The 17,499-nt window shown below is 39.8% G+C and overlaps 1 protein-coding gene across 4 annotated transcripts in view; it reads left to right on the top strand.

Annotated features, from left to right (window-relative positions):
* The first annotated feature begins 5,721 nt into the window (after positions 1–5,721).
* LOC133535141 (SLIT-ROBO Rho GTPase-activating protein 3-like) overlaps positions 5,722–17,499 on the top strand; it is a 72,258-nt gene continuing 60,480 nt past the window's right edge. For all 4 annotated transcript variants that reach the window (XR_009802156.1, XR_009802155.1, XR_009802154.1 and 1 more), the window contains exon 1: positions 5,722–5,855. The gene's annotated coding sequence lies outside the window, so the exon portion shown is untranslated. The remainder of the gene's footprint in view (positions 5,856–17,499) is intronic.

The following is a 17,499-nucleotide window of genomic DNA, read 5'->3' as shown; positions in this document are numbered from 1 at the left end:
AACAAAGACAAATCATATTTCTTCTAGATTGTCCAGAATTAAAAAAAAAAAAAAAATCAAAAGACTTTGAAATAAGATTAAAATTTTATTCTACAGATTTTCTAGATTTGCCAGAATATTTTTTTTGAATTTTAATCATAAAAAGTTTGAAAGATATTTCACAAATATCCTTCATCGAAGAAACAGAAGCTAAAATGAAGAATTAAATTAAAATGTATTTTTTATTCTTTACAATAAAAACATTTTTTTTTACTTCAACATTGATTTAAATTGTCAGGAAAGAAGAGGAAGGAATTTAAAAGGTAAACTTGTGTTTAAAAATCCTAAAATAATTTTTAAGGTTGTATTTTTTCTCTAAAAGTGTCTTTCTGAAAGTTATAAGATGCAAAGTAAAAAAATTAATCAATTTATTTAAACAAGGGAGGACCAAGTCTTTAAAATATTTTCTTGGATTTTGAAATTCTATTCGAGTTTTGTCTCTCTTAGAATTAAAAATGTTGAGCAAAGCAAGACCAGCTTGCTAGTAAATAAATAAAATTGAAAAAAAAAAAAAGGCAGCTCATTAGTAAGTGCTGGTATTTGAGATATTTTTAGAACAGGCCAGCGGGCGACTCATCTGGTCTTTACGGGCTACCTTGTGCCCGTGGTCACCGCTTTGGTGACCCCGGGTGTAAACTATTTTCAACATTTTAGAACAGCACCTGGTTTATCATGTAGATTGTGCATACAATGCACAATCTACATGATAAACCATATTTGGATTGGATCGGCCGCCGATATTTGCCAAAAAATGCGTATCGGCAAGGCATGGGAAAATGCCGATCCAGATCCAGTTTAAAAAAAACTCCGGTCCGTGTTTTCCAACGCACCGATTTAAATAATACATTCCACTCTTCTGCTGCTCCCTAAACTCCGTTCCGCATTTTCCAGCACACCTTCAAAACATCCACAGGTCTGCCTTCTAACCGTTCAGACGGCCGTGTGAATTAAAAGTTACGGTAAAAATGTCAGCTGTGTGAGATTATTTTAACCCACAAAACGAAAACGATGAAGAGGTGGACTGCAAAAGATGCCACAATAAAGTCAAGCGTGGTGGTAAAGTTGTAAGACATTTTAATGACTCTTGCGAGTGAGAGGCTTTTTAGCACTAGTAGATGAACACAGGAGCAAGCTGACTCCTGAGCACCATGAAGTGCTCATCTTAGTTAGAAAGAATCTCGCCATCATGCTTGGACTTCAATTGTTTGTCCCCCCTGACTGGGACAAACAATTGAAGGGAGTGTGTAGATATTTTGATGCTGAGTTATAGACATTTTATCCCACTCAGGTTGTTTGTGTGTTTTTTGCTTTTTTAAATAATGTTTACAGCATTATTTGCACTTTATACTGTTCACTTTTTTACTGTTTAATGATGCCATTTCTGTTTGTCGTGGATAATTTTTGATATTTTGTGTTTATCCTTGAATACCAACTATTGTGTATTATTCAAACTCACCTAATTCAGCTGGCTAGTTGTTATCAAGAGTACTAAAATCCTTTTCAGCATGAATCTGACAACTAAGTAGGCTAAATAACTTTAAACTTTAATACATGCTCGGATAGGCCAGTATCGGTATCGGATCGGAAGTGCAAAAACAATATCGGTATCGGATCGGAAGTGCAAAAACCTGGATCGGGACATCCCTAGTGCATACTTTCACATTTGCACAAATTTTAATACACGCAAACCCTTAGTATATCACAGTTGTTCTCAAACATGGGTACGTGTACCCCTGTGGGTACTTGAAGGTATGCCAAGGGGTACGTGAGAGCTTTCAAAAATATTCTAAAAACAGCCACAACTCAAAAATCCTTTATAAATATATTTATTGAATTATACTTCAACAAAATATAAATGTAAGTTCATAAACTGTGAAAAGAAAATACAACAATGCAATATTCAGTGTTGACAGCTAGATTTTTGTGGATATGTTCCATAAATATTGATGTAAAGATATCTTTTTTTGTGAAGAAATGTTTAAAATTACGTTCATGAATCCAGATGGATCTCTATTACAATCCGCAAAAAGAGGGCACTTTAAGTAGATTATTAGTTTTATGTGTAGAAATATTTATTTATACTTGAATCACTTGTTTATTTTTCAACAAGGTTTTAGTTATTTTTATATCTATTTTTCCAAATAGTTCAAGAAAGACTACTACAAATGAGCAATATTTTTGCACTGTTATGCAATTTAATAAATCAGAAACGGATGACATAGTGCTGTATTTTACTACTTTATCTGTTTTTTTTTTTTAACCAAAAATGCTTTGCTCTGATTAGAGGGTACTTGAATTAAAAAAATGTTCACAGTGGGTACATCACTGAAAAAAGGTTGAGAACCACTGGTATATCATACCCAGAGTCTTCTGTCATGTTTTAAATGCTGCTGTCATTTAGTCATCTGCCATAAAATCAGAAATACAATTAGACTTTTTGAATTAAGTGTTAGCGTATCAGACAACAATCCAATTATTTCATGATATTTTTTAGCCATTATGATCTCTCAGATAAAAAAGTATAATTTTTGCATTTAAGTCACAGTCGTTAGACGATGGAAAAACAGTCCAGCGTTCCCCGAAGATGAAAGAAGATAAACAAATATAATTGAACTCACATGCTTCCTCCAGCATTAGGCAAGAGCAGCGTGTGTTCGTGTGTGTGTGTGTGTGTGCGCGTGCGTGCGTGTGTTTGGGTTTGTGTGTGTGCGAGTCAGAGGGACATTTTAAAGACAGATTTTGAGACGACCACTTCCTTTCAAGACAAATTGAATCCAAGAGAGAATAAAATAATACAGAGGATCAGGAAGGGATTATGAGCTCATAAACTACTCGTTTGAGCGTCTTGGTTAGGTTTCGATTTTACAGGTTTTGCACACCTTTTCTTGCAACTGACTTTGCAGATTTTTAGCAGCTTTCAATACACTGCCACAGCGATACTGGTGTTTCAGCTGGCTGATTGAATTGTATTTAAACCAAATCAAATCAAATCAACTTTGTTTATAAAGCAAATTTTAAATTTACCACAGGGGTAGCCAAAGTGCTGTACAATGGGCAGGTTAAGATAATACGAGAACCGAGCAAACACAACACGACACAAACACAACATGATAAAAATAAATAAATAAAACATAAAAAACATAAAAACAGGTTCACAGCAGGTGTATTATGGGGCGCCATTGCAGGATGGATATCACTCAGTGTTGAAAGCCATGGAATAAAAGTATGTTTTTAAGAGAGATTTAAAAACAGGAAGAGAGGAGGCTTTTCTAACACTCAGAGGTAGGTCGTTCCAGAGCTTGGGAGCAGCAGCGGCGAAAGCTCTGTCACCTCTAAGCTTCAGCCTTGTGTCAGGGACCGTCAACAGCAGCTGATCAGCTGATCTTAGGGATCGGGGGGTGGGGGGTGAGGGGGGTATGGTTGAAGAAGGTCGGAGAGATATGTTGGCGCGAGGTTGTTTAGACATCTAAAAACAAATAAAAGGATTTTAAATTTGATTCGGTAACACACATGGAGCCAGTGAAGGGACGCTAATATAGGGGTGATTGCTCACGTTGGCGGGTCTGTGTTAGCAGCAGAGTTCTGCACAAGCTGCAGGCGGGCGAGGGAGGCCTGTCTTATGCCTACATACTAAACGATTCGAGATAAAGGCGTGGATTAATTTCTCGAGATCATGTCTTGATAGAAGCGGTTTCACTTTCGCTATTTAGCGTAATTGATAAAAGCGTAATTGATAAAAGCTGCTGATTTGTTTTTCGAATTTAAAATCTGAGTCGAACTTTAAATGTTTTAATATGGGCATTGTTCCAACACAATGAATGCAACTGATGTGCTGTATAGAGAGTCTATAGCTAATGCTAACTTCCAACCCTTGACCCGAGCTGGGCTTTTGAATAAAGTGTGATGTGTTGAAGTGAAATGTTTTTTTTTCTATCTTAGCTGAATTTTGGTGAAACATTTGGTACAAATAACCCAAAAAAGAGTGAAGAAATAAATGGTAAATGGGTTGTACTTGTATAGCGCTTTTCTACCTTCAAGGTACTCAAAGCGCTTTGACACTATTTCCACATTTACCCATTCACACACACATTCACACACTGATGGAGGGAGCTGCCATGCAAGGCGCCAACCAGCACCCATCAGGAGCAAGGGTGAAGTGTCTTGCTCAGGACACAACGGACGTGACGAGGTTGGTACTAGGTGGGATTTGAACCAGGAACCCTCGGGTTGCGCACATATGTTTGCGCCATGTTTGTTTACTGTGAACTTTGGGGAAGTTTACGACCTCCTACGAGGTACTAGAAAAATAGCGCTTTATTTGCTCATCCAAACCCAACACCTCCAGCACACTACAGGTAATCTCACCTGATTTAAGTTTTTTTTTTAATTTATTGGTTCGACGTCACAATTCTACAGTGCCACTAAAGGGAGATGGAGGGGGAAAAAATTTCTCGCAAAAGTTTTTTTTCCTATGTCAGTGAACCGGAAGTAAAACAGACACTGTGATGGTGAACTGGAAGTTAAACCGACAAAGCGATGGAGGAACCTACCCATCATGTGTGGGAGAAATTAATTGATTTCTAGTTTAGTATTAGCCTAACATATGAAGACATCAAATCGTATTATGGTCCCGCAACATTGCTGTATTTGTTTTACTTCCGGTTCACTGACATAGGAAAAATACCTTTTGCGAGATCTCGCAAAACGTATTGCGAAATCTTGCAAATGTATTGCGAAATCTCACAAAAGTATTGCAATATCTCGCAATACTTTTGTGAGATTTCGCATGTCCATGTCCCTTTAGAGCAGGGGTAGGGAACCTATGGCTCCCGAGACAGATGTGGCTCTTTTGATGACTGCATCTGGCTCTCAGATAAACCTTAGCTGACATTGCTTAACACAATAAGTAATTAATACTTCCGCTGGTAATCACAGTTTAAATCAGTAGATTGCACAGCACAGTACATATTCCGTACAGTTGACCACTAAATGGTAACACCCAAAAAAGTTTTTCAACTTGTTTAAGTGGGGGTCCATGTAAATCAATTCATGGTACGTGTTAAAGTGTTAAAAACAAAGTTGAAAATATAAAACATTCTCATGAATTTTAATCCATTCATCTGCTTTGGACCGCACCAGGTCAATAAGTCCCATTAAGATGTATTTTATTTAATATTGCTTAGCTTTAGAAATAACAATGTTATTAAAAAGAATAAGAGGCTTATTATACTCTAAAAATGTTGGTCTTACTTAAAAATGCACGCATTTAGTTGTATTCAGTGTTAAAAAATATGATATGGCTCTCACAGAAATACATTTTAAAATATTTGGCTGTCAAGGCTCTCTCAGCCAAAAAGGTTCCCGACCCCTGCTTTAGGGGCTCCGTACAGCTCCTCATATCACCTTGACAATGGTCTATCTGATAATTATTGTGCACACATACTCAGTACCGTGTTCAATGATCTGATTAGAAAGGAAAAGGCGTGAGTTTTCTTGCTAATTCTCACACGTCAGTATTAGCTTGCTATTTGTTTTGCTGTGTAAAGAGAATGTCTTGTACAAACTGATAATAGGATAATAAGCTTAGTGAATAAGATGTCAAAGCACCGTCACAAGTGTCCACCTTTTGCATCATTTGTTCTTGTTCTTCCAGGAAGGATCAAAATCTCCTGTCCACCATAAACTGCTGGTATTTGGTGCTGGACCAGACCAGGCGGGAGAGCAGAGACCACGCCACACTCAGCGACATCTACAACAACAACGTCATTGTGCGTCTGGCGCACGTAGGCGAGGATGTCCTCAGACTTTTCAAAAAGGTCAGATTTATGAATGCATCATCAGTAGGATGCCATGCCGGCAAAATATCACAGAATATCTATGCTTTCATTGTATTTTACTTCAGGACATTTAACTCCTTTTTTATTCCAAGTAATGTTTTAAAAGACTAAATGTAGTTGATAAGTTATGTTAAGCTATTGTTGAGTTCAATAATTTTCTGAATAATCAATTTTTCCAAACTGTGGCGTTTTGTCACGTTGTCAAGTGTCTCTGCTGCCTCTTCTTCTTACCTAGCATCTGGCTACATGGTACTATTTGATCGAATACTCTTTTACAGTGGTTCTCAAAGTGGATTTCAGGGCCCCCCCTTAGAAGGGACTAAATTGACCCTTACATGGTCTGTAATTCTGGCCCCGTTTGCGCTGCACACCAAATCGGATTTTGTTTGCCAATCTAATCGCTCCATTGTGTTTCAAATTTGATTGTTTGGCATCAGATTCAGGTCATTCAGGAGGTAATCCGAATCCGATCTGAGCTCCTCAAATGGGACTTGACCCGCCTCCGCTTGGGTTGGTTTCCTGTGGCTCCACTATGGACGGGACTCTTGCTACTGTGTTGGATCCACTTTGGACTGGACTCTCACGGTTGTGTTGGATCCACTATGGATTGAACTTTCACAGGATCATGTTAGACACGCTCGACATCCATTGCTTTCGGTCCCCTAGGGGGTGGGGGGGTTGCCCACATATGCGGTCCTCTCCAAGGTTTCTCATAGTCATCATTGTCACTGTCACCAACGTCCCACTGGGTGTGAGTTTTCCTTGCCCTTATGTGGGCTCTATCGAGGATGTCGTTGTGGTTTGTGTTTTGGTTTGTGCAGCCCTCTGAGACACTAGTGATATAGGGCTATATAAATAAACATTGATCGACTGATTGAGAAACTTCAGTCTAAGTAGCAATGGGACCTGAATGCGACACGTGGATGAGACTTTCTCCTCAACTTTGGGAGACCTATTTCATTTGTATGAGCGAGTAAGAACGGAGCCAGCCAGCGGAAGTGGATCCTTCATCACAACTATATTTTTTGATCCGAAAGAAATAGCAGTTGCTGAAGGACTGGAATTGACGCTGTGGCCTATTTGCTTACATTTGAATTGGAAAATAAAGTTAACGTTGAGGCACGCTGATGTCCGAACCTCCTCTACTTAAAAGCCATAAAAAGATTAGAACGTCCCAAATATATTACCGTACACAATATATATCAAATCATACATTATATTACTCCAGCAAGGAGGAGAACTTTGAGTGCGTTTTAAGGTAGGTGCTGAGGTGTGTGTAATAGATAGACACCAATACTCGTTAGGGTTGTGAAGTGTGAATTATATTTATATAGCGCTTTTCTCAAGTGACTCAAAGCGCTTTACATAGTGACACCCAATATCTAAGTTACATTTAAACCAGTGTGGGTGGCACTGGGAGCAGGTGGGTAAAGTGTCTTGCCCAAGGACACAACGGCAGTAACTAGGATGGCACAAGCGGGAATCGAACCCGTAACCCTCAAGTTGCTGGCACGGCCACTCTACCAACCGAGCTATGCCGCCCCAGTACGGTATACTGGTATTGGTATAGTACCTTGATACTAAAGAATCATATTCGGTATGCTACCTTCTTTGAAAAAATAACGGTATACCAAAATATTGTTATCAGGACAACATTAATACCCGCTAAACGTTGCCTATTGGTTTATATTGAGTGGTGCCTTCTGTGGTTGGTTAGATTAAGACACATGGGACTGATGGATTGGTGTGGGATTGGTTATTTCGGACAGTCAATCATAGTCACTCGTACCATGGCAAGCCCTGACAACCTAAGTTTATTAACATGAATAAAATACATGTAGAGTAGTGAGTGTGTGGGGAAATATAAATGTGGGAAATGTCAAGTGTGACGCATCGCGTGAGAACGGGTTCAACTATCATGCTCTAAGCGTGACACTTGCCAGCTCTGATATCATTAAGAATGAGACAGCAGGATGCTAATGTTAGCAACACTAGCTTTCTGAGCTGAATGCTAACATTAAACATTTCAATATCATGCCAGGTTAGCAACACTAGCATAGTTATGTTGGTTACATTACTGTTTACCATCATGCTAGGTTAGCATATTAGCTGAGGAAACAAATAAATGACGAAACGTACAACTCCCACATCTGTGACTGACTGATGGCGGTTGGTCATTACAATCAATCTAACTGCTCCACTCTGTATTCCTACTCCTGAGTTATACGGTCTGCGCTCGTCACGCACATTGTGAATACAATGGTGTGTTTGTCTGACGTAGTTGCTATGGGTTACACTCATAACAGATCTGCTAAGTATGCACTTTGTGTGCAGATAGGAAAGCACTTGTGGTTCATGAGGCTGTGATGCATGTTTGTGTTCCAGAGAAGATAAATCTCTTTTGTTTGACCACAAAGACAGCCAGGATTATTTATGTCCTCTTGGGGGTTCGCTTCTGTCACGATGTCGGCCTTTAATGGCCTTTAACCAGCATCCACCTAGTCCTTCATGTGCTCAGTGCGAATGATAACTATCTTCATCCGCAAAAGCTTTGATATATCACACATGTGCGCCTGGAAGGAGCATGTCTTGTTTTTTGCGGAGTAAACAGAGCAAATGTGCTGAGGTTCAAATCTCGTGGAAATATGAGGTTGTTATTTTTTGACAAGTTCTCCTATACTTTGAGAGTGAACTTCACACTAATACTTACCTTTGACACCTTTCTTCCGCGGGGCCTCCGAGTCCTTTCAGAGGATACGTTTTGTTCTTCATAGCACCTGAACAACAAAAAGGTGATAACCCTCAGCAAAAATTGTGCCGAATGTAATGTTTTCACAAGTCGGTACATCTAAACTACGATTATACCTTATACTATTGTTGTCCCGATACCAATATGTTGATACCAGTACCTGTACTAAAATTATTTTGATACTTTTTGGTAATTTCAATACTTTTTTAAATAAAAGGGACCACAAAAAATTGCTTTATTGGCTTTATTTTAACAATAAATCTTACGGTACGTTAAACAAATGTTTCTTATTGCAAGTTTGTCCTTAAGTAAAATAGTTAACATACAAGATAACTTGTCTTTTAGTAGTAAGTAAGCAAACAAAGGCTCCTAATTTAGTCTGCTGATGTATGCAGTAACTTATTTATCATTTATCATTCTATTATTTTGTCAACATTATTAAGGAAAAGTGGTAGAACATGAATTATCAATCTACTTGTTCATTCACTATTAATATCTGCTTACTTTCTCTTTTAACTTCTGTTAAAATGTAATAATCATTTATTATTCTGTTGTTTGATACTCTACATTAGTTTTGGATGATACCACAAATTTAGGTATCAGTCCGATACCAAGTAGTTAAAGGATCCTACATTGGTCATATTCAAAGTCCTCATGTGTCCAGTGACATATTTCCTGAGTTTATAAACATAATATACATTTAAAAAAAAGGAAAGGAGATGTTGTGATGCCAAAAATATTGACGTAATTACAGTAGTATCGCTCCTGTTCTTGGTATCATTACAGTGGATGTCAGGTGTAGATCCACCAATGGCATTTGTTTACATTTAGACGCCAGTGAGCTACGGTACATGTGTAGTGAAGCATGTTTAGCTAATCCTCTTCCTCCAGGGATGATACTTGTAAGAAACATACTTTATTTGTCGCCATTTAAAAATTAGCTAAAACACTGCTGACAGCGGCCGAACATTAGGCTCTAGCTAGCTAGCCATATCTTAAAGCACCTCTTCCTGAGGGATTTTCAGTCTTATAACTTCACCTTTATCGTTAGATTCAAGCCAAAATGAGGTAGCATCTCGAACTGTTACCGGGAGGGCATTCCAGACTACTGAAGTCCGAATGGAAAACGCTCTATAGCCCGCAGACTTTCTTTTGGGCTCAGGGAATCACTAATAAGCGGGAGTCCTTTGAACGCAGATTTCTTGCCGGAACATATGGTACAATATGGGGACGGCGTGGCGCAGTCGGAGAGTTGCCGTGTGCAACCCGAGGGTCCCTGGTTCAAATCCCACCTAGTACCAACCTCGTCATGTCCGTTGTGTCCTGAGCAAGACACTTCACCCTTGCTCCTGATGGGTGCTGGTTGGCGCCTTGCATGGCAGCTCCCTCCATCAGTGTGTGAATGTGTGTGTGAATGGGTAAATGTGGAAGTAGTGTCAAAGCGCTTTGAGTACCTTGAAGGTAGAAAAGCGCTATACAAGTACAACCCATTTATAATACAATCGTCAAGATAGTCTGGAGCTAGACCGTGTAGTCTTTATACGTAAGTAGTAAAACCTTAAAGTCACATCTTAAGTGTACAGGAAGCCAGTGCAGGTGAGCCAGTATAGGCGTAATATGATTAAACGTTCTTGTTCTTGTCAAAAGTCTAGCAGCCGCATTTTGTAGAGTTAAACCAAGACAGGGCTAAGTCTGACATACTAATTCGTGTTTTGATGCGCTCTAATAAAATATTATGATTGACGGTATCGACAGCAGCGCTAAGATCGACGAGCAGCAACATATATGACTCATCAGAATCCATCGTTAGCAATAGATCATTAGTCATTTTTGCGAGGGCTATCTCCGTAGAGTGATTTGCCCTGAAACTGGATTGAAAGGTTTTACATAGATTGTTAGACGCTCAGTGTTCATTTAGCTGCTCTGCAACAAATTTTCTGAGGATTTTCGAAATAAAGGGAAGGTGAGGCACCGGTCGGTAGTTTACCATGAGGTCAGGATCGAGGTTAGGTCTTTTAAGGAGAGGATGAATAACCAATTTTTTGAATGCTAGGGGAACAGTGCCAGAGGAAAGAGATACGTTTATAATATTTAGCACTAATGGACTTAATAATGTGACGACAGGGGGTGGGGGACCGGTACTTTTCAGAGGCGATATAGTACAGAAAATGATCCATTACTATCGCGGTACTATACGGTGTATTGTACAACCCTACTTCATACTTTGCACTTTTTTAAAGACAAGTTTGTTTATGTGTCTAATGTCCACTGGTGTTGTCATACGTATATCGATACTTCAATACTAAGGTGATACCAACATCTAAAAAAGATATTCATACCTACTTTTCCAGTATTGTCAGTAGTACAACATTTTTCCTAAACAAACTCCATCGATTCTCAGAGTGTGAGCACTGAGTCTCGGCTAAAGAAAAATACCTGATTTCTTTAAAAAAAAAAAAATGATCCAGTGTTTGTATATCTTTATTTATTCATGAAAGTCATTAACAAATGTTGAGTTGGTGCTTCCGTTTGGCCCCTTGCTCATAAACAAATGCTAATGGAAGTGAGTGAGTGTAGCATAACTGTAGGTATGGAGTAACAACACACCTCATAAGCGCCTGCTTTGCCAGAGAATAAGACGTAGCAGAATTGATTTATGATGCACTTCAGCCACTTTGTCACTATATTTAGCCATTAGAAACCCATATTAAAAGTGAAAGAGAGGTGTAGCTTGCATTTATTCAATAATCAAATACAAATGGTCACACGTGAAGGTGTAGATCCGCCACCACAAGCCCAGAGAGTGTGCATTACTACCACAGCGTGCAGAAAAGCTCCAAAAGTGTGCAAGCCAATGGTTATCACTTCCGTAAATGCTACACACAGCTGAGAGACACTCTTCTCTTGTTTTGGCAACACTTTGAACACCACTGCTTTCCTGATTTTATCCAGGAAGGTATAGTGTGGCCTGGGGGTCATTTGCTAAATACACCTCTTTTAATGGCACATTGGAGAAATAAAAACAAATATATTTAAAAATATAATGTAATGTGAAGAGGTTGAAATGTTGATACTGCTAATAAATAAAAACACAATTATTTGTCCTTTAAACATTTTTCAAATAATTTTTATTAGCCTATTTTAGTAATTATAACATGTAAAATCTCATGTAAAAAATATACGACATAATGCAGCAAGAATTATTGTGTAAAAATATGGGGAAACAACTACAAAAGTGAACTTCATTCACGAACGGTGTTACAAAAAAGATCAATTAAAATAATACATAATGTTTTATATAGAGAACTTACTAACACTTTATTTATTGAATCACAAATATTGAAATTCAACAGTGTAGTGCATTTGCAACCAGCTAAAATTGTGTACAAAGCAAACTGTAACCTGCTACCCAAGAATGTAAAACAGTTCTTTTCAACAAAAGAGGAGAAATATAACCTTAGAGGAAAATTTAATTTAAAACTTTTGTATGCCCGTACAACACTTAAATCTTTTAGGATATCTGTATGTGGAATCAAATTATGGAATGGGTTAAGCAAAGAAATCAAACAAAGCACCAATATAATTCAGTTTAAGAGACTGTTCAATCTACAAGTGTTTACAAAATACACAGAACAATAATTATGATGAACATTTTGAACCCTTTTTTTTGAGATAATGATTATTTATGTATTTAACATTTGTTTACTTACTATGGTATTTTATTGATTTAATATTTGTTCACTGTTCGGTTACAGAGAACAAGGAAATGGGATAAAATTACTATGGTATGTAAAGGGGTAGGATTAAATAAGCTCAGGTTCTTCCTACTCTTTTTCGGACGTGCTGTAATGAAACAACTGGAAATACGTGATGCATTACATTGTATCGTATGCATGTTCGAAATAAACTGAAACTGAACTAGACTGAACTGAATGAAGATTTCACACGACCACCATACTGAAAAAAGATATTAATGACAATATTGTTTGTTTTGTGTATTTTGAGGCTCCACGTCACTGCTGTTCTTTTTACGATGTAAAATAGTTGACTATTGTTATTATTTATGATCATATTATAAGCACAGTTTTGTTCTGTTGTATATACAGTATCTCAGGGCATTCAATCGATCGCTTGACTGATTCAATGACTCGACTGCTTGGTTCGTCTTGGAAAACGTTTCGCCCCTCGTCCGAGTAGTGTAAAGTCTATGACCACGAACTGATGAAGCCTACTTAGATGTGCGGCGAAACGTCTTCCGAGACAAACCAAGCAGTGCAGTTGCGATCGATTGAATGCTCTGAGATGACAATGACCTGTGTAGCTCCTTTCGATACACGGCAACACAGGGAAGTTCTTTTTTGTAAAACGGGCGTTTGTTGACTCCTTGCTGTATACACCATCCACGCCGACACGCCTCCACACCAACGCCAACACCAACGCCGTGAGAACTTACAAATGCAGTACAATACAGTACATCAGTCTTTGAATTTACATCAATAAACACTTGGAAATAAATTAAATTACAAAATATACAATACCTCGTTGGCTGCTTGTAACGAAAAGAGGTTCTAAGGATCACTTGCTTTAAGTTTTACACAAATTATCGAATACACTCAAATCTTTTGAGGAGCTGAAGACAACGTGCTCAAGCACCCTCCCCTCTTGCATTTTCTACTTTGTTTACGGTCCGTGTGTTCGCAACATCACAACAATTGTTCCGCTTTGCAACACAATTAACACAATACATATACATTTTGCTCAGGATATTTTACAATCACACATTTTCTAATAATATTTTATAACTCTGCATCATTAACTTATTTATTAATATTTATTTATTTATCAAACATATTTAAAGTATGAAAACTCTCAGAAACAGCTACACTCCCACCAAATCACTCATTGGCCTGAAATGTGGGATTTTTTCCCTTTTATCAAAACCAGTTTCAAGCATCTGTATGTGTGCGTCTTAATTGGCTTCTACTAATGTTACTATTTTATGAATAGGTCTTTCTAGATGAATCAGTCGTGTCTGAGGTTTGTCCTTGTCAACAGTAGTCTCACTGAGCACCAGTTTCAGCTTGCGCACCATGCCATCTCTTCCAGGCTGAGCTTCGACCACTCTTGCGAGCTTCCATTCATTTCTTGGGCTACACTCGTCCTTTAAAATCACAATGTCGTTCACTTGTGAGTTCCTTGATGGGCTGTGCCATTTCTGTCGCTGTTGTTGGTTCAGCAGATATTCTCGCTTCCATCTTTGCCAGAATTCATTCGCCAAGAACTGCACTTTTCTCCATCTCTTGTGCAAATACAAATCCTCTTTACAGAACTGGCCCGGTGGTGGCAGTATTACTGCAGATTTCATGGTGAGAATATGGTTTGGTGTAAGAGGCTCTGGAGCTGTTGGGTCATGAAGATTAACACTCAAAGGTCGGCTGTTGATAATGGCCATTGTTTCATACATGAGCGTCTTCAAGCTTGTGGTGTCAAGTCTGTTAGCCCACTTGTCAAGCATGGTCGTCAGGATGCTTCTAATCATCCGAATTTGACGCTCCCAGACTCCACCCATATGACTTGCTGATGGGATGTTCACAATGAACTCACAACCAACTGCTCTTTGGCGCTCTTGATCTATGCCCTTGAGTACCTCTGCAAATTCTCTTCTAGCGCCCATAAAATTTGTTCCCTGATCACACCTCAGTTGTCGTACGGGGCCTCTGATTGCGATGAATGTTCTGAGAGCGTTTATGAACGCATCAGTGGTCATGTTGTCTAGGGTCTCTATATGCACTGCTCTAGAACATAAGCAGGTGAAGATCAATCCATATCTTTTAAGTTATTTTCTTCCTTCCTTTACAAGAAATGGACCAAAACAGTCGAGCCCGCAGTAGGTAAATGGAGGGCTTGTCAGAGTTCTTTCTTTTGGGAGATCTGCCATTTGTTGAACTTCTGTGGTTCTCCTGTACCTTCTGCATGGGACGCACTTGTAAATGTGTGAGGACACAATACTTCCGCATCCAAGAATCCATATTCCATTTGCGCGTATCTCATTCATTGTCATCCCTCTTTCTTGGTGGTGTACACGCTCATGGTGATATTTCACAATTAGGTCTGACACGTGATTTCCTTGGCAATATTGCAGGGTGCTTCACGTCATGATGAAGGGATGACTGCGACAACCGTCCTCCCATCCTGAGTATATTGTTTGCCTCAAGGTAAGCATTGAGCCGGTAGAGCTTGTTGCGTTTGACGAGTTTTTCAGCTCCATTGCATTTGAGTTTGTTTATCTCATCAGCAAAGGCTTCCTCTTGTGTGAGCTTGATGATGAAGAACTCTGCTTCACGTCTGTCTTCAAGGTTTGTAGTTTGGTCTGTCCCTACTTGACTTCCACTACGTCTCCTGACACATTTCTTCAGTCTGGCGACAGCTTTCACAGCTCTTGACCAATCTGAGAACTTGCTTAGACGGCTGATCAATGGGTTTGTGGTTTCGGCCTTGACGGTATGGACATGAGCTTTCCGCAGTTCTGGGTCAGCGTCATCCACTTCTATTATTGCTTCTTTGACTGACAGACTTGGTTGCCAAAGGAAGTCTGGTCCCTTCAACCAACATGAGTCCTTCAATTGGCCTGCCCTGGCTCCTCTAGAAGCAATGTCGGCTGGGTTGTCTTCAGAATTGACATAGTGCCATTGTGCAGGGTTGGTACTGGATTTGATTCGCCGTATGCGGTTCGCAACGAATGTATGGAATCTCTTGGCATCATTGTTCACATAGCCTAAAACTACTTTGGAGTCGATCCAGTAATATTCGTGTAGTGCTTCAATCTCAAGTTCTCTTTTGATGGAATCACCATTGCGCACAGATGTTACTGCAGATGATAGCTCGAGTCTTGAGATTGTGGTCAGTTTTGTGGGGGCAACCCTTGCCTTTCCCATGACGAGTGAACAGCTGACCTGCCCAGTTTCACTTATGAGCTGAAGGTATGAGCAGGCACCATACCCTATGCAACTCGCGTCTGAAAAGTTATGCAGTTCGTATTGTTAGGTCTTTCCAAACTTGTCAGGTAAGTAGCTTCTTTGGATTCTCATGGATGCCAATTCAGGTAAGTCTCTCAGCCATGACTCCCACAGTGGGCAGACGTGTTCTGGAAGAGTTTCGTCCCAGGTTACGTGTTCTGGAAGAGTTTCGTCCCAGGTTACCTTCTCGCTGCACAGTGTCTGGAGAATCTGCTTACCGAGCAGTATAAATGGCGCCACAAAGCCAAGTGGGTCGAAGACAGAGGCAATAGTTGAGAGCACTCCTCTTCTAGTAAGTGGTTTGTCCTTAACAATAATTCTGAATTGAAATTTGTCTGATTCAACACACCACTGGACACCGAGGGCTCATTCGATGTGTTCTCCTAGTGCAATGTCTTGATCTTTGATTTGGGTGCATTCCGTTGGTGGCACTGAGTTGACGACATCCTTACTGTTAGACACAAACCTGTGTAGTCTCAGGTTTTTCCGTTTTGCATAGGGCTCTTGACTCTTCTATCAGGCTGATTGCCTCTGTAGGTGTGCAAACGCTTGTTAGGCCATCGTCAACATAAAAGCTTCTTTGGATGAACCTTATTGCCTCTTCAGTGTAGCGTCCACGGCCTTGTTCCGCGAGGTGTTTGAGAGCAAAGTTGGAGCAGCCAGGTGACGAAGCTGCACCAAACAAGTGCACACGCATCCTATACACTGAGGGTTTAGAGTTCATATCTCCTTCGTCCCACCAGAGGAACCTCAAGTAGTCCTGGTGTTCCTTTACGACGTGAAATTGGTGGAACATCTTCTCAATGTCACACATTATGGCGATTGGGCCCTTCCTGAATCGGATCAGCACACCAACCAAGGTGTTCGTCAGGTCTGGTCCAGTTAAGAGGTGATCATTGAGCGATGTGTCTTGAAAACGTGCAGAACAGTCAAAGACTACACGTATCTTCCCTGGTTTGTGGGGGTGGTAGACTCCATGGTGCGGAATATACCATGCTGGTTGCTTGTGGAGTTCAGACTGTGTGACCTTGACAGCATCTCCACTAGTGATGATGTCATTCATGAAATTGACATAATCTTCACAGTAATGCTTATTAATTTCTTAGTCGTCTCTCCAGTGCTGCTAATCTGTTAGCTGCACATCTTTCGTTACTTGGAAGACTGGGTTTGTCTTTCTTGAACGGTAATGGTAGCTCATAGTGTCCATCTTCTTTCTGTCTTATCCCCTCTTTCACTTGTGACATGAAGAGAAGATCTTCTTGAGATACTGGATTGTTGTCTGTTGAGTGGTCTCTGAAATCCATTTTGAGCACCTTAATGATTTCTAAAGGACTTAGCTATTTGACCTGATTTCTGCAAACAAAGTGCACTTCATCTTTAAGTCGACTTAGAGGTTGCGCGGCAGGAGTCACTTGTCTTACAATGACCCTATGGCTCACACCAATTGCGTCTTCTAACTCAGCTACTGGCTTGGAACAGCCAACAATGCTCCATCCAAGGTCGGTTCGCTGACCATATGGATTGCCTTCTTCTCCGCATAGAATTTCTCTGGGAAGAAGAGCTTGATGGCAGTTATAGCCTATTAGTAGGCCAACTTAGCACTCCAATGGTGGAGGAATTTTGTGGGCCAATTGTTCAAGATGAGGCCATTTTTGGGCTGTCTCTGTGGTGGGAATGTGCGACCTCAGCAGGAATGAATTCACGTGAGAAGAGAGGTGGTAGTGAGATCATTTTTTCTAAGTCGTATCCTCTCACTTGCAGGTTAGACAATTTTTGACAGGGTATGACTGTAGAGACTGATGACATTGTGGAAAGCCTTAGACAGACATTCTACTTCTTTGTGTTGAGCCTTTGAGCA

Source organism: Nerophis ophidion, linkage group LG16 (assembly GCF_033978795.1).
Source record: "Nerophis ophidion isolate RoL-2023_Sa linkage group LG16, RoL_Noph_v1.0, whole genome shotgun sequence".
NCBI classification, from domain to species: domain Eukaryota; kingdom Metazoa; phylum Chordata; class Actinopteri; order Syngnathiformes; family Syngnathidae; genus Nerophis; species Nerophis ophidion.
The sequence above is the reverse complement of the archived record's forward strand: the minus strand, read 5'-3'. Positions and strand labels throughout refer to the sequence as shown.